General features: G+C 34.1%; 2 pseudogenes across 1 annotated transcript; one reads left to right on the top strand and one right to left on the bottom strand.

Moving 5' to 3' along the window:
- Positions 1-8,292: 8,292 nt before the first annotated feature.
- On the top strand, positions 8,293-10,194 carry LOC143539315 (acyl-protein thioesterase 1-like; annotated as a pseudogene).
- A 2,409-nt stretch (positions 10,195-12,603) lies between these two features.
- LOC143539349 (glyoxylase I 4-like) lies at positions 12,604-14,196 on the bottom strand (annotated as a pseudogene). The gene is made up of 3 exons (XR_013136417.1): positions 13,904-14,196; positions 13,307-13,412; positions 12,604-12,948 (listed from the first exon to the last, which is right to left on the bottom strand). The product of XR_013136417.1 is annotated as a glyoxylase I 4-like (transcript).
- Between the last annotated feature and the right edge of the window lie 8,694 nt (positions 14,197-22,890).

The raw sequence follows: 22,890 nt of genomic DNA, 5'->3' as shown, positions 1-22,890 counted from the left end.
TAATTTTTAGCTTTAACAACAACATGTCATTGCTAATACATATTTTTTTAATACTTAATTTCTTTAAGAAAAATAAGACTTGATGAGTGATGAAAGGAAGGGGGACATCATGGTTTGAGATTTGGTTGATTTGCATAACTATTTTTATTTGTTTATTTATTTTCGTATTCTGATTAGTTTTTTGCTAATCAGTTTTCGTTTTAATAATAATAATAATATAATAAATTGAAAATAAAAGGAAAAAAAAAACCTTTAAGTGATAGAATGTAAATGTTTTGATGGTTGGATTTCGATAAGCAAAGATGCCATAACTAAACTTATTTTTAAGTATAAAAAATTATTACTATAATGGTAGTTGACGAAGTTAGTGGCAACAGCATATGTTGTCTCTTGTTTAAAAAGAATTAACCTAACAAGGAACATTTAAAGTTTGTTATCTTTTTAATTAATTCTCTAAGTCCACCCTAAACCTAAATGAGCACCGTCAAATTTTATTTTATGAAACTTCGAATATAAATTAACAGCACAAAGTATTAAAATAAACAAATATAATAAGAAAACAAGAAAAGGCGAAAGGCGAAACTCGATGCTTTGATACCAACTAAAATTCTTCTCTTCATGCTCTTTACTTTAACCGTAGATAATGAATATGACGCTAGTCAATATGATTCTATCAATTTAATTAGTGATAATTATATTAAACAACGAAATAAAACAAAAAAAATATATATTTGAAAAAACTATGAGACTTGGAGATGGTGCTTGTGTAAATATGCAGTTTTGGCGTACTTCATATGAACTTTCGATCTAGGCGCTAAAAAAAGTCATGGTCAGCTATTCAGTACTATGTACCAAAGGGTCTTGACCAAATGCTACAAAGGTGTTGCATAAGGCTTTGCTTTTCTAAATGGCTAGGTTTCAAGTCGTGTAGTTGTCTAAAAAAATTGTAATTTAGTAACAAAGTTGAGAGTGTGTGAGTTACTATGATACAAATTATAAGCTTATACACTACTAAATGCACCCTTAATGGGAATGCTTTTAGTCATTTTAATGTTATGCCACTAATATGGAGGAGAGAGATAGAGTAAGGGAGGAGAGACATTTGTTCACACGAAGACCCTCCTACGGATTATGTGAGAGGAGATGAGAGAGAATGTGTGATTTGCCTTACGGCGGCAGGTGACACCCAATGTTGTTCTTGTCACCCTACTATCTCGCTCAATTTAGCCAATCCCTTGTACTAACTTAGAGGGTGGTGTACCCGCTTAAATTACATCTTGTGAACATCTTACACTCATGTAACTTATATATATATATATATATATATATGATGAATATCATTACATGAATCTGTGTGGTGACCATATTCATCACACTTTTTGCACCAAACCTTGCCCTTGAAGGCTTCATGTTCTTTTGGTTTCTTGAATCTTTCACTTGGCTTAGGTGTATTGACTCCTAAAGTCTTATGATTCTTTAGACCATCAAAATCAATTGAAAAAGGAACAAATTCCTCAATCTTGATGTCTTGTCTTTCAACTTTGCTTTTGACAAAGACAATTTTCTTCATAATCATAGGTTCTTCATCACTGCTTTCTCTAACCCTTTACTGTCTTTTCTTATATTCTTCCATAGTTTCCAATTCTCCAACATCCAACACCTCATGACTAGAAAAGATTGGATAAACTGGGATAAAATTTCCTGTTTCAACTTTTTCAGTCACCATTTTCCTTTTGTTGTTCTGCTTTATTCTAGCCAATACAGCTTTTCTTGGTGGTCTGACAGCATTGTAGTTTATCTTCCTCCTTTCACAGATATCAAAAGAAACATGTTCTCTTTTCATTTTATCATTTTGCTTCTTTAATCTTGGTGGGACTGGTGGATACTTTGGAAGTTTATCAACAGATTCAGGTTTCTTGTATTTTCTTCCTCTTTCAGCAGCTTTGATTTTCTTTTCAGTAATTTGATCACTCAAATCATCTTGATCCAACTCATCTGAATCAAAGTCATCCTCAGAGACTTGAACTCCAATTGATTTTTTCTCTTTCACTTCTTTCTTAATCACAAACTCTCCATCTTCATTTACTTCTACCTTTTTGTACAAATCAACAAATTCTTTCCTGTCTTGAAAGATATCTTTGAATTGTTGTAAGTATGCATCTTTTTTCTCTTTGTCAACTTTAGGAATAAAATTGTTGTTGAATGAAGGTGGAACTGTTTTGTATTTGTCTTGTTCTTTCACTTGATTCAGTATTCCACATATGTTGCCAGTTGATACTAAATTCTTCAGAAATTCAGTTTCAACCTTTAGTCTTGTGTTTTGCACCTTTTCTTCAACTAACATCTTCTTCAATCCATCAATCTCAGTGATGTATCTGGTTTGAGTTCTGTAAATGATCATGCAATCATCTTCAAGGCTTTTAGTCTTTTCATCACTGATCATCTCACTTGCCTCATACTCATTTATGATACTTTGTTTTCTGAAACACTCACCTTCCAGCTTGCCCACTTTTGTTTTCAATTCACTGACAAGTTCATTTAAATCAACTGTAGGAGCAGAGTGTACCTGAGAAGATGATCCCTTTTCTTTCTCAATTATGGCCATGAATGCCACATTTGCTTTCCTGATATCATCTGCAATGTCCTCTTCATGACTGCTCCAATCAAAACTTCCTTCATGTTGTGTAGTCACCGCCACATTTCCTTGATTTCTGATCTGATTTTGATTTGCTGGAACAGTGTTGTTTGGAACATTTTGAACAGCTTGAAGGTTTTGATTGTTATTCATTTGAAAACCTTGATTCTGTTGCATACTTTGTTGTTGATTATTCATTTGAGGCTGAAAGTTATTGAAGTTTGGGTTGTAATTGTTGTTGTTGAAGTTGTTCATTTGATTGCTGTTGTTGTTGAATCTTGGTTGATTTTGTTGGTAATGCTGCTGACCTCTTGGTTGATTCTGTTGATATTGATGCTGACCTCCTGGTTGTTGATTCTGAAATTGATTTATCTGAAAATTTCTTGGTTGATTGCATTCTCTTGCAAAATGACCAGGTTGCTGACAGTTGTAGCATATTGCTTTCGACTTGTCAAACCCAATCCTGTCATTAGGACCAGAAACCAGAGATCTACCAGTTCTGTTATACAGCCTTCTACTTCTCAAACCCAACATGGCATCTTGCCACTTCAAATCCATGTCTTCCAAGTCATCTGCATCAATTTGTTCTAAATCATCTTGTACCACACTTGTGTGAATCATGTTCTTTGAAACAAATGCATTATATGACTCAGTAAACATAGAAAACAAGGCTTGTGTTTCATTGCTTTGACTATGTCCTGTTCCAGTATTAGGAACATTTCCACTAGACATAGAGGCAGAGTCAGAATCATCAATCAGTTGCACATTGAACCTCTGCTGATTTCCTTGAATGCTTGTGCTACCCCCAATGAAAAATTTTGGAGTGACAACATTTTGTTCAGCTGGTTCTTCTATGATGGGAATTTGCGGTTGATTCTTGGTGGACAGATTTCTCATGGGAGCAATCAATGCACTTGAAACATTGAAGCTTGGTCTATCTTTCTTAATCATCTCATTCTCAATCATTTCAAGTTCTAATAAATCCGAAATTTTACCTAACATATACATATGATCATGACCATGCAGTTTTGGCATATGATCTTTCAATTAATCTAAAGCTACCAAAGACCAAACGCATAGAAACACGTGCATGTACTGATGTACACAAGCATCAAAGGTACAACAAATATTCTTGACAGCAACGGTAGGTATAATATGATATGTATACAGAATTGGCCAAGCAAAAATATATTCCTTGATCATAGAAATTAAGAATATATATATACGACACTTCTTTTAAAACATTTAGAACATTTGGACACCTGTATTGAAGTTGCATGTGGCGTCGTGTCTATGTCTTCAATCCTACATTTTTTATCGTACAGTACGTAACTTTTTGTTCACAAGTCGGTAAATATAAGAGGACCAGAATTGACAAGCTCATTAGAGTTGGTTAATTTAAGTTAGATTACAACGTACAAGAAGCCTGGTTTAGTCTTGTCTTGGTAATTTAGTTACTTGACTCTCAAGTTAGGTGGTAGTTGAGTTAGATAACAAGTAACTAGGTTATAGATTTTGTTATTTATATATGTTACGAAAGAGTGAAATGTTAGACAAGAGAAACGAGAAACGTATATTGAGCTAACAGAATTGTGACATGAGACAATGAATGGTTACTTATTTATTACTAGTTTGAGGTCCGTGTACTATACGGGTAGTTCTTAAAAATACAATATTTAATAAATAACCAGTATATAAGAAATAATAAACCCGTTAAACACTATTAACACAATTGTTGTACAATTTAAAACAATTTTAAAGTAATAGATAATTATAAATATCAAATGCTTGAAAAATAAATATCAAATGCTTGAAAAAAATAGGAATTAAATATTAAATTAACAAATTTTGAAGCATAAATTCTAAGAATGGTAACTATTATTTTATTATTATAAATTTGTTAAAAAGGTGGGGTTTAATGTATGAGTGACAAGTGAAAAAACTTGTAGTCTTTTATTAAAGAGTATAGATTTATAAATTAACTTAAAGGATTTATAACCAAATTAATCAAATCAACTTCTCTATAATAATCTTAAATATATATAAACGAAACATTTCTAAATTTTCTCAAGTCACCAGATTGTTTTATTTGTAAATGAAGATTTCTTATGCATTTGACACGAATTCACGGGTATGAGTCTCACCAAACCCAGATAGCCGTTAAACGGATTATAACATCTCATTATATTAAAAATTAATCCCATTTTGATATGTAAATCATATAAAATAGGGATAATACTAAAAATTAATATCCAGATTTTTTAAGATAATATTTATAATTAAGAAACATTTTTATAGTAAAAAAAACAGGTCATGAGTCTCATCAAACTCATATAGCTTTTAAACCGGGTTATAATATCTCATTTATTTGTGAAACCTTTTCATCATCAAATCCTAAGTATATTATTAACTTCCTTACAATAAATAAAATTAAAATCTTAAAAAATATATAAATATTAAAAACGAATAATGTAAAACAACAGCGTAATACAGGAGATAAAAACTAGTAAAATAATATAAATACATAAATTAATAAACATCTTATAATAAAAAACCCGTTCATTTTAAATATCTAATTACCAAAACTTTTGTGTAGACACACAACTCAAATATTAGTATGCATGTTTCCCATCAGCGTATTTTTTTCTATTTTACGCGCTTGTAACTTTTCCTCGGCCAGAACCCACACTCAAACCTACTTTAACATGCCATGACCTTCTTGTGATATTAGATAATGACATTACATTATTCTTGGATTTATAGTATGAAAATAACTTTTAAGCCACAATCGCATTACGTGTTTACATGCTGAATCTTGCTTCTTGTTTTGGAAAAGAAATATAAAAAAAATATTTAATAAATATATTTTTATTAAAACAGTAAATATTCCGATTCTTAACGCGTTTTGACTTTCCCCCAAAACAAAAGTATCTTATTAAAACCGGGTTTAATCTTATTTGTTTGTAAAAAGTTCACATTGTTATATAGGTAAATATAAAATAAATTACTAGAGTTCTATATGTAGCTAAAGTTTATTCCATAGCTTTTTCCATTTGTGATATAATGTATTAATTAATTCATGATTTTTTGATATAAAAATGAATCGGATTCTTTGAGTTGATGTTTACTAATTTCAACAACCAATAAAGTTAACTTTTTAGTTTAAATTATAATACGTTTTTTTTATCTTTATTATTACTTGGTTATATGGATGTTAATGTATATAGTTTACTTATAAACAATAAATTTGCATAAAACACATAAAATTAATAAATTATGATGTAGATGAAGTTGAGTTATAAGATCACATATTATATTTAGGTATGAGACCGAAAAGTCGAAAAGTTGACAATTATTAAGCGTAATAGACGTGTATTCACTCATTGAAGATATGCATTTTTATATATTTTTTCTGGGAAAATGGTGATTACTATGATGTTGGACTATTGGTATATGGTTACACTAGAAGAATGTGAACGACGGCCGTCGTCGGTAGAAGTTTGTCACTAGAATTTGGTCGCAATAGCTACAAATGTCGTCGGTATAGTTCTTGTTGCTAAACCTTGGTCTATATAAACGACATCTGATCGATAAAAGGTTCGTTAAAATTTTATAATAAATTAAAAATGAATATTTGATTAAATTAAATACTTTAGCGATGACATGTTGTCGCTACAATTTTAGAAAAATAAAGATTTATTAAAATAATTTTGTAGCTTTAACAACAACATGTCATTGCTAATACATATTTTTTTAATACTTAATTTCTTTAAGAAAAATAAGACTTGATGAGTGATGAAAGGAAGGGGGACATCATGGTTTGAGATTTGGTTGATTTGCATAACTATTTTTATTTGTTTATTTATTTTCGTATTCTGATTAGTTTTTCGCTAATCAGTTTTCGTTTTAATAATAATAATAATATAATAAATTGAAAATAAAAGGAAAAAAAAAACCTTTAAGTGATAGAATGTAAATGTTTTGATGGTTGGATTTCGATAAGCAAAGATGCCATAACTAAACTTATTTTTAAGTATAAAAAATTATTACTATAATGGTAGTTGACGAAGTTAGTGGCAACAGCATATGTTGTCTCTTGTTTAAAAAGAATTAACCTAACAAGGAACATTTAAAGTTTGTTATCTTTTTAATTAATTCTCTAAGTCCACCCTAAACCTAAATGAGCACCGTCAAATTTTATTTTATGAAACTTCGAATATAAATTAACAGCACAAAGTATTAAAATAAACAAATATAATAAGAAAACAAGAAAAGGCGAAAGGCGAAACTCGATGCTTTGATACCAACTAAAATTCTTCTCTTCATGCTCTTTACTTTAACCGTAGATAATGAATATGACGCTAGTCAATATGATTCTATCAATTTAATTAGTGATAATTATATTAAACAACGAAATAAAACAAAAAAATATATATTTGAAAAAACTATGAGACTTGGAGATGGTGCTTGTGTAAATATGCAGTTTTGGCGTACTTCATATGAACTTTCGATCTAGGCGCTAAAAAAAGTCATGGTCAGCTATTCAGTACTATGTACCAAAGGGTCTTGACCAAATGCTACAAAGGTGTTGCATAAGGCTTTGCTTTTCTAAATGGCTAGGTTTCAAGTCGTGTAGTTGTCTAAAAAAATTGTAATTTAGTAACAAAGTTGAGAGTGTGTGAGTTACTATGATACAAATTATAAGCTTATACACTACTAAATGCACCCTTAATGGGAATGCTTTTAGTCATTTTAATGTTATGCCACTAATATGGAGGAGAGAGATAGAGTAAGGGAGGAGAGACATTTGTTCACACGAAGACCCTCCTACGGATTATGTGAGAGGAGATGAGAGAGAATGTGTGATTTGCCTTACGGCGGCAGGTGACACCCAATGTTGTTCTTGTCACCCTACTATCTCGCTCAATTTAGCCAATCCCTTGTACTAACTTAGAGGGTGGTGTACCCGCTTAAATTACATCTTGTGAACATCTTACACTCATGTAACTTATATATATATATATATGATGAATATCATTACAGAACTGTTAAATAATTTAAGAACTAGAAGGAAACCATGAAAACTAATGTTTTTTTGTAAAAAAATTTGTATGTTAATGTTATTTAAGTGTAGCTTTATCATTTTTATATTTATATTTACAATTACAATTTTGAAAAATAGTTTTTATACATGTTTATGTTTTGTTTTACATTTATGTAAATTTGTTAGTACATAAATTTTACACATATGTAAACTTGTGATTAATATATGTAATCAAAATTTTTTATATAAATTATGATAAAACTACTCTTCAATAATGTTAATATATAAAAAAAATTAAAAAAATGTTTGATTGTTTAGAATTCCTAAAAGTTTTTAACTTTTCTAGAGTTCTTAAATGAAACCAATATATATATATATATATATATATATATATATCCCAAAAAAGGGTACTAGCGTTGCATGCAAGGCCGGTTATGAGGCAGGGCCGGATGGTCGACCAACACCTTGATAGGCCCAAATTTCTTTTTCTTTTTACATTATATATATTTGAAAAAAAATATATGTAATCTTCATGTTTAAACCTAATTACCCAACTACTTTAAGGCCCAAATATTTTCGATTTCGGCCCAAATTTTTTTCACGATTCTTAGGGATGGCCCATGTGGCTAAAATCGAACAAGCCGGGTGCCACCTAATATTCATCTTCGGTCTGCTTAATCAGCTGATGAACCTAGGGCACTTGCCACAAAAGCCGATTCTGAATACCCTCACAAGGTCTCACTCGGGTATTAGAAACCAAAATTAGAAACCAAATACACCACCAGATGAAACAAAACAACAGTGAATGGAATAGCTGAAGGAGGCGATAAAAGCCGAAAACACTACCCGGGCCGAGGATACCCCTAGTATCTAATACTAGTGCTAAAATATAAAAACCAATAAAAGTAATGAGTCACTTAGTAAAGTACAAAATAGAGTAGTTCCAAAAAAGGTGCACGAGGAATGAATGTACCGAGCAGTGAAATCAATGAGAATTTGAATTTTAAAAGGGTACAAGATGCCCATGAATTCTGTTCCTGTCTTGTAAACTAACAAAAACAAACAAAAATCCTAATCACTATTTTTTTTTAGATTTCATTCAACATAATTATTATGTCTTTGTTTTACTTGGTGTTCTTGAATCTTGATTATTGAAAGATTAATAATTGCTTGGGCGTGCGTGTGTGCTGTTTGGTTTTTTCAATTTGCCATTTGATTTTGAAAATTTTGAAAAAAAGAGTTGGCCCAAAATAATGATTTAGGCCTAAATAGTTTTGTTAACTAATAACTAGTTGATTATTATTATTATTATTATTATTATTATATTTACATATTTATTAAATTTGAATGAATTTGAATTTTAAAAGGGTACAAGATGCCCATGAATTCTGTTCCTGTCTTCTAGACTAACATAAACAAACAAAAATCCTAATCAACTATTTCTAGATTTCATTCAACATAATTATTATGTCTTTGTTTTACTTGTTATTCTTGAATCTTGATTATTGAAAGATTAATATATTTGTTCGGGCGTGCGTGTGCGCTGTTTGTTTTTTTTATTTGACATTTGAGTTTGAAAATTTGAAAAAAAATAATTGGCCCAAAATAATGATTTGGGCCTAAATAGTTTTGTTAACCAATAACTAGTTGATTATTATTACTATTATTATTATTATTGAATGCTAAAATATTTGACTTCCATATTTATTAAATTCTCATAAATTACTAAAAATATAAAGTAATAACTATTTGAATCTTCCAAATGTAAGCATGTTTTTTGTAATTATTTTTTTTATTTTTTATTTTTAGTAAAATGGGATTTAATGATGTTTTAAATTTTGCAGGTTAAATGGATATGCCCAACTGCTCCTACTCGGCCCGTGACCGTGCTTGGGGGATTCCCTTGTACTGCATGTAAGATTAAAACGAAAAAATATATTCTTTAATTCAAATAAAAATATGATAAAATAATATTTTTGGGTTGTTAACAGGGTTTGATGAAGGTGAGCTTTCAGAAGACGGTCCGAATGATGTTGAAGGTTTAGATGCTTCGGTCGCACACATAGCAAACTTGTTATCAACGGAGCCCTCTGATGGTATTTTGTTACTTCTTTTATTCATTTTTTTAACGGCGTGTTTTATTTTTAATTTATATATTTTTTATTTTTATGCATTTAAAGTTATAAAAGTTTCAATTTTTCTTTTTTTCTTTTTTGGTTTTTTTAAACAGTAAAACTCGGTATTGGAGGATTCAGTATGGGCGCTGCGTGTGCACTTTACTCTGCTGCTTGTTTTGCTCAAGGAAAATATGGAAACGAAACCCGTACCCGATTAACTTGAGAGCCGTAGTTGGATTAAGTGGATGGCTTCCCGGTGCACGGTAAATTCCAAAAACAAGATATTTTATTAAAAATTCAATTTTTAAGTAGTTCCGTATAATTATGGAGAGAGGTCATCTCAGATGATGAGCTCAGCGGGTTTTCGTTATGTTACATTCAAAAGCTACGAAGGGTAAGAAATCAAAATTATAAGTTAATAATTAAACGGAAAATTGGTTTTTAAATAATCCCAACTATGACCAATCGGCGAATAACAGTCTCAACTTCACACTTGGTTGGTGGTGGTCCCAGCTGAAAGTGTATTTGTTTTTAACGGGCCGTGACTAACGGATGGTTAACTCCGTTAGTCCGATGCTTACGTGGCACGTAAGCATCGGACTAATGTATTAAACATTTAAACCGTCTGTTAGTCGTGGACCGTTGGAAACAGATACACCTTTAGCTGGGACCGCCACCAGCCAAGTGTGAAGTTGGGACTATTATTTGTCGATTGGTCATAGTTGGGATTATTTAAAACCGATTTTCTTTCAGTCGTTCTGGTCATGGGTCTAAAAGGTTAATTTGGTTTGGGTCGGGGCGGGTTTGGGTTGAGAGGGGTCAAGTCATAACAAATTTCGGGTTAGAACAGTGTCAAGTGGTATGGGTTGCGGGTCAAGACGAGTTCAATGTAACATTACGTGCGCACCGACACCTGATTGTGTGCGTACAACCGTTGTGTGACGTGCTTACTAACACCGGTTAAGATTACAATGCCGCAATACGAACATACTATCTTCGGTTTACACGCGTACTATTGTGAAGTCTCGCACATACACACCGGTAACACCGGTTACGCATCCGATGTCATGTTTGCGTGCAAACTCCGCCGCATTGCGCTGGCACGCAGCTAGTAATATATAAAGGTAGTGTTTGCACAAACTACCGAATGCAAGATTAATATATAGTAAACGTAAGTACATAAGTGCTAAGCAATAAGTATAACCCAATTAAAATTTTTTAAATTTATAAATTTGAAGAAGGCGGGTACTATATTATTTAGAAAAAAATATTAAGAAAATACTTCTCACGTGTAAATATATTAATATATGTTGGGTTCTATGAAGTTTTATTTTTCTAAAAAAACTATAAAAATTAATAACATCTAAGATAATAAAATTAATATGTATGTTGGTATTATTGATTGTGAATTTGTGATTATTTAGTTATTTTGATCATCTATAAACATATAACTATAACAAAATATAAATACCGGTTATGTATAACAATTAACCATTAAAAATCTCAATTGTTCGACTATTTTTGTTAACTTTTTGTTGTTTTAGTTAATGTTTGTGATTACTCTTGACTGACTTGATTTTCTTAAAATGACGTTTACGTTGAAAATTTACATGTGATATGCTCATGTTTGCGTTAAACACATGGCACGAAATTTTTAGACGTGTTCTTGTACACGTGTTGATTTGCATTAAACACATGGCATGAAATGTTAACACATGTTATGGTATACGTGTTGATGTGGTAATCGTGTTCTTGTAGACGTGTTAATTTGCATTAAACACATGGCACGGAATGTTTACACGTGTTGATGTGGTCATCGTGTTCTTGTAGACGTGTTAAATGTTAGTATAATATTTACCTAAATATGTTATTATTAGTATAATACATGTCTAGGTACGTATATCTTTAGTATGATGTTTGCTTATGGTACAAAATTTAATCTCCTTAACCTATGGCGATGACTTGTTGTCGGGGACAACTTTTCAAAATGATGAGTCTTTTCCCTCTTCCATCGAAGCTAGCGATGACTTGTTCTCGGGACAACTTTTCAAAATGATGAGTCTTTTCTCTCTTCCATCAAAGCTTGTAATGACGACAAGTTGTCATGACGGAGTCCATATTCGAAACGACACTATTTTACCTTTCCATTTATTCATAATATAAGAAAATGTATAGAAATGTATATTTGTTTACAACCAATAGCGATGACTTGTTCTCGGGACAACTTTTCAAAATGATGAGTCTTTTCCCTCTTCCATCAAAGCTTGTAAGTTGTCGTGACAGAGTTCATATTCGAAACGATGCCATTTTACCTTTTCAGTTATTCATAATATAAGAAAATGTATAAAAATGTATATTTGTTTACAACCTATAGCGAGACTTGTTGTCGGGATACCTTTTTAAAAAGGTGTCCTTTTTTTCTCTCTCACTCACTCGTTCAAGCTTGTTGCAACGATATATCGTCAGGACACTACAATTAGATAAAATTTTAAAATCATCATCCTATGCTAACGACATGTCGTTGTGTCTGTATCCCCCTCCTTTCAAGCTTGTAGCAACGACATTTGTCAAAAACATAGTATGGCTGCCATCCTACGCAAACAGCATGTCGTTACTCGTTAGCAACCTCGTACTATAGGTGTTAGCGTCTCGATAGCCCTAGTCATGTCATAGATGCAATTTCTTGTAGTGAAAGGTTTAACCTTAAGTATGGAGTTCATTTGGCATCAATATAAAAATTGAAACTTAATCAAATTTATTCAACACTAAACACACAAAACAAAACACTACATAAAAACCCCTAATTAAACCGAACTTAAAAGCTTAAAACTTGCATAGTTACTACTTACTAATTAACCATAAAATATGATAACAAAACCAAAGGCCAAACACACATGCATTACATCTGAACAAATGTTTGCATTTGTTTCTGGGAAATGATATCCAACTTAACCCGCGAGCATGATCGAACTGTCTCTCTGGCTATCGGGATCACCGGAAAGGTTATCACAGTTGCATATCTCAATCATGAACCCATCTGGATCATGAAAGAATAACTGATCCACATAGATTCCGCCTTCTTCGACTCTTTGTCTCTTGTAAACTATATTCATCTCCGTTAGCTTCTTTTCCACTGCTCCCATGCTCTCACACTTTAATTACGTAAAACTCGAACATCAGATATAAACAAACAAACATATCCAGTAAAATCCCACTCATACTACCCAAAACAATAATACTCCCTCCGTCGCGGTCAAGGTGTCTTAGTTTGAAAAAGACAGAGTTTAAAGTAGATTAAATAATTGTTTTGTTTCTTACCAAATGACAATAATATCCTCGGAAATTGAGTCCATGAATATTGTTTATTATTATTAGTTGTGTGTTTAAGGGTAAACTTAGAAATTGACTAATAAATTTTGAAAATTGACATTTGTAATATGACAAATAAAAAAGAAAATGTTGACACTTTTAATGAGACGGATGGAGTAACAGGATATAAGAATTTATTACCTGAAAAGAAATATGATTATCTTTAGGGTTTATTTCGCTTTTCTTGGTCATGTTATTAGGGTTTTCTGATTGTAAAAGATGAATTCCAATTCCGTAATTGAATAACCTGTGAATAAATCAATCAATAAGAATATGAGAACTAATCTCGAAGATCAGTTATGATAAGTGGCCATCTATACACACAGTCTAACATCTAATCTCACACTGTTTCTGAATAAAGGTCGAACGACTGTTTTGAAATTTTTCAAAGTCCGACCATTAGTTGTCAGAACGACAGTTTGAATATTGGACAAACTGCTGTTCTAACCAACAATTTTAATAGTTAGACCCCAAATGGTCCATACGGTCGTCTGTATATCGTTCAAACGGCTTTTCTGACTAATATTTTTTTTGACATTTGAAGGTGGTGTAGATATACATCATAACCCTTATGATAATCTTGATATGTAATTTCATTTTGTAGAAAATAAATAGACATTTATATACCAAAATGATACATATATCATTTAATATTTATGACACTAAATAGCATGTTACGTACACTTAAAAAAATGTTACTTTAACCATATTATGCTAACATGAGAATGAAATAATTACCATGCACCTTCAAAATCAAAAGAACCAGGCCTTCTTATCGGGACAAACCCTAGCACGTTGGTATAGAAATCAATCGATTCTTCGACCGATCGACATACAAGCGATATATGATTTAACGACTTCAAGTGCAAAGGGTTTCCAGCAATTTCCTTCATTTTTCGACGATAGTCGATAAGACACTCGTAAACCAACCGAATTACACGACGAGGATGATTAAACGATTGTTATTAATCAAAGTTGATGTGAATATTATGCAAGAGATTGTGAAAGAATTCCTGTACTTGTATATGTTATGTTAATAATAATAATAATATTGGGAGTGATGGATATACATGTTTTGAGAGTAGAGGTGAGTTTATTTATAGAGTGAAGATTTAATAAGGTTGTTATATGTTCTGAAGTTTTCTTGTCCACGTGGCATATAGTCTTACAAGTTGACACGTGGTTCCACGTTGCTATGCCATCTATGTGGGCCAGAGAGGCAAACCTCATAGTCATCAGCTTGGTTTGGTTAATGTTAATAATAATATAATATAATATATACAACTGTAAATATTAGGTATGGGACATGTTGGATTAAGATAAGTTAAACCTAGCTCTCTAATTTTATATTAGATGTTGCAACAATGATGTTATATCTAGTATGGTCGAGAAGATGGTTGAAGAAAGTAATTTTTTTAGCGGCGACGCGCCGCATTGTAAGTATTAGCGGTGATCTTTATGGTCTTTAGTGACGACATGTGTGTTTTGTAGTGTAAGTGTAAAATAGTTTTTATTTACTTTGTAAATAAATATTTATATGGAAATTTGAGTGGTGTAAGCATTATTTTTTAGGTTTGTGTTATATATGTTATGTGGGAGCTTTGTGATAAATTAATCTTTCTTACAATGGAGTTAAGATAAATTATATCTCTAGATGTGAAGTTAAGTTTGAAACTGTTACATGTGAATATGAAAAGATAAATAAAGAGTTAAGTTTAGTAAGAGTTCTTGGTAATTGTTTTTTAGATACATAAATTAGTGGGAATCCTAAGAATGTAAACCATCCTTATGAAGTGCAACACACCTGATTGAGACACGGATGGCCGGCTGCTATAGCGCGCCATGATGGGCTATGTGGTGTGACTTTGGAGCACGACTGGCCTAGCATGGGGTCGCAACACAATGGTGTGAATGTGTCCGGATCATATGGTATAGCTTATTAACGTGACTCGGGTCGTTCAACTACGGTTTAGCACAATCCAAATGGCGCACCTTGCGGCACTCATTTTCTATGAAAATTAAAATATTAACTTTTTTTTAAATAATACGTGTTACATTGTAAAAGCTCGAAAAGTCCTAAAAGAATAATAATTTAACTAATAAGTAATAAGTTTTTTGTTAAGTATATTGATATTGATTACTTTTGTGTCTTTCCATCAAAAGCTATAAATAAACATAATAGAAATACTATAAGTGTAACACTTGTCTTGTAACACTTCACAATCATGTATAAATAGAATTTAAATGAATATATATTCATTGTCTATAATCGTCATTTATCAATAACTGTCATGTAACACATCACAATGATGAATAAATAGAATAGAGATACATATCTATAAGTGTCGGTTATCAATATTGTCATGTATGACATCCTCGATGTGAATATTATAACACCCTCACGGGTTAAACCATATATATTCATATTATTATTCTCAGTTATAACTATTTAACAATTAAAAAATTAAAAATAAAGCAGTATAGTTTATGTGCAATGTATTATGAAAGTCGGTTTAATTAGTTATATTTAATTTAGTTTTTGTACTCGCTCTATAAGTAATTAAGTATGTTTGCATGTGTAACCATTAGCTTTGATGGAACTCAACTTAGTATTTAATTTAAGCTAAAAAAATGTTAATTTTTTATGTGATTTGGACTTATTATGAATTAGAGATCACAATATGAGTATATGACAAAAAAGGAGCATCACATCAAAAGAAAATAAATCATTTTGTACAAAGGGTCGATTAATTTGGTTGCACGTGATTGATTGATCATGCCCAACTAACACCAGGTAATCCTAGATCGGCTCTTCGCATACTCAAGTGACCTGTTTATTTAATCAAATTATAACCAGAAACATTATTGATTTCTTATAGAGTTTTACCATTACCATGTATAATAATTAATAATATATTGAAAGCTGAGTAGGTCATATGTGAATTAAAATATACTTTATAAAATAATCACAAAGTTTTAGTTACTTAAGCACATAATGTAGTAAATAGCATAGGCTTGTATATTAAATTATTAATGGTATTAAAACACGTATATAGTGATGTTTCTTCATACGCGATTGAGAATTTTTACACTCGTTACATTTAAATGAACTTTTATGTGCAATGCCAGTTATAACAGAGCTCTAGAATAATAGCAACTCTAGAATGATAACAATTGGCATCCGCTTGTATATATATTTTCTAGAAAATAACAATCTAGCCATTTTTAGAAACTTATTGTACCACATAAACTGAAATTGGAAAGAGTTCTTTTAGATATTGATATGTTATAATCACTTGTGGACTTAAACGTTTTGTTCTTTTAGAACGAATATATCAACTCGCATAACCCGCTAGCTTTAGTTCTAATTTAAATATTTGTCTACATTGGGACTTAAACGGTCACCATCTAAAAAGGAATACCACTATTTACACACCTTAATACCATTAGCTTAAATGTCATGATAGTGTGATACAAATTACACGCCTTAAGGAGCAACAACAAACCTTTATTTTACATTTTTTCAACTAGTTTAACAACCACACAACAACGACGATTTACAATAAAACTATCACACCTATTAATAAAAGAAATTAGCATGAAGGAGGTGAACAAACGTACCCATCCATCCTTAAGCACATCCAATTCTTCCTTAAACAAAATCCTATTTACTTTTATACAAACAATGTTTTCATATTCGGGTTCATAGTATAACCAGTCGTCTTACTAGATTACTGATTAAACAATTCAAATTAATTTCAAAACTTAAATGACATTATAAATAATTCAAAATTAAAAAGGTTAATTGCATAACGACTATAAAATAGTATATGAAACTAGTTTATCTTTTTATGTGAATTTATAATATTAATAAGATAGGAAGCTTTAAACAAATAAAACATAAAGTTTCAAAAAATAAACAAATTAACAAATAAAAATTAATTTGGCCTTTTTTGTACGACATGTTGTGCCTAAGCTTCCGAACATTAGTTAAAGACATCATGATCTAATATAAACAGTTATATTAATTGAGTGGTAAGTAAATCAATAAATAAAGAATGGAATAAGCCAAATTATACTAATCAGCCACCATATCGTAATAAAATATTTAATAAAAGATTAAAGACTGCTAAAAGTTATATCTAAAATAAACAATACCCGTAATCTGTCCTTGAGCTAAAAGGTTTAGTGATGACATTTTATTATTTTTGTCACATGAAAATATTACATTATATATGATTAAAGATCCAGCTTAGAGCCTTAAACACGCTGGCCACGACATGTGACCATATATTATTTCTATTGTATTAAATATATACATAAATATTTCTCGCGTTTTCTTTCTCACATGTCACATGCATATTATTGAATCATGTCATGTAATATAATCTTATATATTATAAATATATAATATCTTGTGATCCTACACATCTACCATGCATGCCAAATATGAAATAGCTCATCGGTCTAGCAGCTGTTTAATGGGTTGTAAGATCCTGCGTAGTCAAAAATAGACATACTTGGGCATTTTACGTCATGTAGCGCATAGTTAGCTTTTGGGCATTTAGTACAAAATGGGTGTAGTGGGAAAAAAACTCCAAAACGCCTCTCTCTCATCCCCTCTCTCTACCTCTCTCACAAAACCCTCAAAAATTGTGCCATATACGCGTTTTGTAGGAAACGTTTGGCCCAAAACGCCAAGCCAAAAAGCCGGGGAGGGGTGGGGGGGCGGGTGCCCCCGGCATTTCAAGCCCTAAACCCCGCAACGAAGGCCAAGTACGGATGGTCTAAGCCTGTAACTGCTTTCTCTCATTATTAATGAACCAATCATTTTTTCTTTCATCTTTCTTACATAACCTGTAATAATCTTTATGTTTTCTTTCATCCTATGTCTTACTCGTGTGTCATGTGTGTTCACGGGGTCGATGGCCATCATAACTACTTGATTTAATTATGGATCACTGTCACACCCGGCCCTGAGCGGCGGAAACAGCCGGGCGCGCGCGAGTGGGAATTGATACTTAAGCACGGGCCATTGCAAACATTCAAAGTAAGATTTTCATTGCGCATGAAAAGTTTAATACAAATACATTACATTGATTAAAAATTATAAAAACATCCAAGTATAAAAATTATTGAAGATTTCCACGCCATATCCCCATGCGCGGCGGGAACAACCACGCGCATCGAAGGGATAGAACTAAAATCTTCCAAAAAGCTAGTTTAGATGTTCAGCGTGAGGTGCTCTAAGTGTGACTCCATGCGCTACCTAGTTATCTCCTGAAAGACACGTAAAAACATTTGAATCAGTATAAACTGAGTGAGTTCACAAGTTTTAGCAACTTGATAAATCGTATTGCATCATAATCTTGATACAAATCATTCTGAAACATAATTCTGATAGCATCATTAAAACACATGCTTGGTAAAACATAATTATATCAACATATTCTGATAAAATCGTTCCGCGGGTTACGCGCGAACATTTCTGGGAACTGTGCTCGTCTATGCAAAGTGGCGCTGCCACTACGAGCTAAAATAAGTAATACCGTCCCGCGGGTTACGCGCGAACGTTTCAGGAACATGTGCTCGTCCATGCAAAGTGGCGCTGCCACTACGAGCTAAAATAATAATTCCGTCCCGCGGGTTACGCGCGGACGTTGTGCCGGAAAACAAGGCGCTCGTCCATGCAAAGAGGCGCGACCCCTACGAGCGGGTTCAAACCCATAGTACTGCCCCATGACCATACTAGGCACTCGTCCATGCAAAGAGGTGCGACCCCTACGAGTGGGTGGATCAAACCAGCAGTCCCTACCCTTAGAGTTCCAATGGTAAAGTGATCACTTACTCGAGTTCTAGCGCACATACATCGAAAACCTTAGATAACCGTTTGCATTACTCATCATGAAACATAACTTAAACACATAATCGCTTGCATAGCTTGTAAGTATACCGTGATAAAACATTATTTAGGTACGTGTCCCTCGCCCCGAAAACAGTTTAAAAATAGTGAAAACAGTGAAAATAGGGGCTGTGAGACTCACCTGTGGTTCTTGTTAAGGGATTAATCGAGATTCGGGTTTTCTTGGTGTTGGCCTCGGAATCGAAGGTCTAGAATACGATTAAATAACAAGTATATATATTAAGATCAAGAAATAGGAGAATATAAGGGTTGGATAGTAGGTCTCAAGGTTATATTCTCGGCTTACCTAGTAACAGGATCGGAGCTGGAAACAACGGATGCTTGGGAGAGGATTAGTGCAAGTTTGTAGTTCTTTGAAGTGTGTTTTGGGTGATAATTTAGGTTACATATTTATAGGCAAACTCAAGGGAACACAATCCCTTGCTTTAGGGGATTGAAATCTTTTCATATCTAGGTGTAATGATGATAAAGTATGGAAATTATTATTGTTTATTGTTTACTTAAAAGTGGAGGAGTGGACAAAAGATCTTGATTTGATTTGGACAGGACATGCAGGTCTGGGGTTGGTGAGAATAGGGTGGCTGACAGTTGACTTTTCATGTTACAGTGTGCTTTTTCAGGTACTTTTATCAGTGTACAGTAAAAAAAGTGGAAAAATCTCTGAAACACGCTACTGTTTCCTTTTGGGCGGGAGTAATCTCCTTATGTCTGGAGAATAGACTAAGTGTTCTGTGCGCATCACTTTGTGCGCATAGCTTTCTGCGTGAAGGACATTTCTTTGCTGCGGGTAGGTGCGTAACCTTCTCGCAGTTGGGGATATTGAGTTTCATTTGTAGATTCTCCAGGTGGTCTTGGTATTTCAACATAGTGATCAGTCATGTTGAAGTCAATTCCATCTTGGAGCTTCAGACAAACTAGCTCTCAATGTTCCCGCCATGCGGGGAGGTTAGTTCCCTTCCGCACGCGCATAAACGATTTAGGATGCACCCGCCTTAGCATCATGCGGGATGGTCAACTCATAGACAACATAACGTTAAGTTACATGAAAACATAAAGCCAAAACATTCACGCATGGCGCATATACCATATGCTCACGCTGGTTCTTAACATGGTGCGCTCGCGCAGGGCGCACATAACAAATGCACGTGCTGACTAACATGGCGCGCTCGCGCAGGGCGCACATAACAAATGCACGCGCTGACTGACATGGCGCGCATCATATTTACAATCACCTAATTATTAGGTTGATTACTTAGTTTAAGGGATTGGGAATTTACCGGGTGTCACATTCTCCCTTCGTTAAACGAATTTCGTCCCGAAATTTAGGAGACGTTGCTGGCAGAAGCCATGTTCTGAAAGAGGTGTGGGTATTTCTTGCGCATTTGGTCTTCTCTTTCCCAAGTGAATTCAGGCCCACGCCTCGAGTTCCATTGAACCTTTACTAACTTGATTTTGCTCCTGCGTAACTTTTGTTCTTTCCAATCGGTTACTGCTATAGGTTCTTCTATGAAGTGCAGCTGTTTGTCGATGTGAATCTCTTCCATCGGCAAAATCAACGTTTCGTCAGATAAGCACTTTTTGAGGTTGGACACATGAAACGTATCATGAACTCCACTGAGTTCGGCGGGTAAACGGAGTTTATAAGCAACCGGACCGATCCTTTCCAGGATCTCGAATGGTCCAATGAAGCGCGGATTCAACTTTCCTCGCTTGCCGAAACGGGGGACTCCTTTCCATGGAGAGACTTTCAAAAGTACTTTATCCCCTACTTGAAATTCCAATGGTTTCCTTCGCACATCTGCGTAGCTCTTCTGTCTGTCGCGCGCTGTCTTAAGGCGATCCCTTATCTGAAAAATCTTGTCTGTTGTTTCTTGGATCAACTCTGGACCAGTCATTTGCTTGTCACCCACTTCAGCCCAGCACAGTGGGGATCTACACTTGCGCCCATACAAAGCTTCGAACGGCGCAGCCTTAATGCTTGTGTGATAGCTGTTGTTGTAAGAAAATTCAACCAATGGGAGATGAGTATCCCAGCTACCTTCGAAATCGATTGCGCACGCGCGTAGCATATCTTCCAATGTCTGGATTGTTCGCTCGCTTTGCCCATCCGTTTGAGGATGATATGCCGTACTCATGTCAAGACGAGTACCTAAAGCCCCTTGTAACGATCTCCAAAACCTTGATGTGAACCGACTATCTCTATCAGAAATGATGGACACTGGGACTCCATGTTTTGAAACTACTTCTCGAATATACAGTCGGGCTAACTTTTCCATCTTATCGGTTTCCTTGATAGGCAGGAAGTGCGCTGACTTAGTTAGCCGATCCACAATAACCCATATTGTGTCATAACCCCCAGGTGTCCTTGGCAGTTTGGTGATGAAGTCCATAGAGATTTGTTCCCACTTCCACATGGGAATTTCTGGCTGCTGAAGCAACCCTGATGGTTTCTGGTATTCAGCCTTTACCTTCGAACACGTCAGGCACTTACTGACATACGTCGCGATGGCGCCTTTAAGATTGGGCCACCAATACAGCGTTTTAACATCTTGGTACATCTTGTCTGCGCCAGGATGTACGGAATACCGCGTCTTGTGAGCTTCGTTCAATACCTGCTCGCGCAATCCTCCCTTGAGAGGGACCCATATGCGGTTAGCGAAATATAGATTGCCGTTCTCTTTAAGTTCCAAATTCTTAACCATACCCCCAAGGCATTCGTTTTTAACAAACTCTGGTTTCAAGGCTTCTTGCTGAGCGTCTCGGATGCGGGTAGAGAGATCTGCGCGAATGGTCAACCTTAGAGCCTTGACTCGTAGCGTTTTTATTCGCTCCTTCCTACTTAGCGCGTCTGCTACCACATTCGCCTTTCCAGGGTGATACTTAATCTCACAATCATAATCGTTCAACAACTCCACCCATCTTCGTTGCCTCATGTTTAAATCCTTTTGATCAAATATATGCTGAAGGCTCTTGTGATCCGTAAAGATTATACACTTTGTACCATAGAGGTAATGGCGCCAAATCTTTAGCGCGAAGACAACCGCTCCAAGTTCTAAATCATGCGTGGTGTAGTTCTTTTCATTGGTCTTGAGTTGGCGTGAGGCATACGCTATGACTTTGTCTCGCTGCATAAGGACACATCCAAGTCCCTGATGTGAAGCGTCGCAGTAAACAACAATGTCATCCATCCCCTCGGGCAAAGACAAAATTGGCGCACTACATAACTTCTGTTTCAACATTTGAAATGCTGTTTCCTGATTTTCGCCCCAAACAAACTTCTTGTCTTTCTGAGTTAGCGCGGTCAGAGGTAGAGCTATTTTGGAGAAGTTCTCAATGAAGCGTCGATAGTAGCCAGCTAGTCCTAGGAATTGCCTCACCTCAGTCGGGGTTTTTGGCGCTTCCCAGTTTTCGATGGCCTTGACTTTGGAAGGATCAACGTGAATTCCTTTCTCGTTTACAACGTGACCGAGAAAGTGAACTTCTCTAAGCCAAAACTCGCACTTGGAAAACTTCGCATACAACTTTTCTTTCCTCAACAATTCCAAAATCAATCTCAGGTGTTGCTCATGCTCGGCCTTGGTCCGTGAGTAAATCAGAATATCATCTATAAACACAATCACAAACTTGTCCAAGTATGGTTTGCACACACGGTTCATCAGATCCATGAACACAGCCGGCGCATTAGTTAGCCCGAAAGGCATTACTAAGAACTCATAATGGCCGTATCTAGTTCGGAAGGCTGTTTTCGGCACATCTTCCTCATGGACCCTAAGTTGGTGGTATCCTGACCGTAGATCTATCT

The sequence above is a fragment of the Bidens hawaiensis genome, unplaced genomic scaffold (genome assembly GCF_021521415.1).
Source record: "Bidens hawaiensis isolate Kalapana, Puna unplaced genomic scaffold, B.hawaiensis_p1.1 tig00011861_1, whole genome shotgun sequence".
In the NCBI taxonomy this organism is placed as follows: Eukaryota; Viridiplantae; Streptophyta; class Magnoliopsida; order Asterales; family Asteraceae; genus Bidens; species Bidens hawaiensis.
Note: the sequence above shows the minus strand (reverse complement) of the source record. Positions and strands in the feature narration are given on the sequence as shown.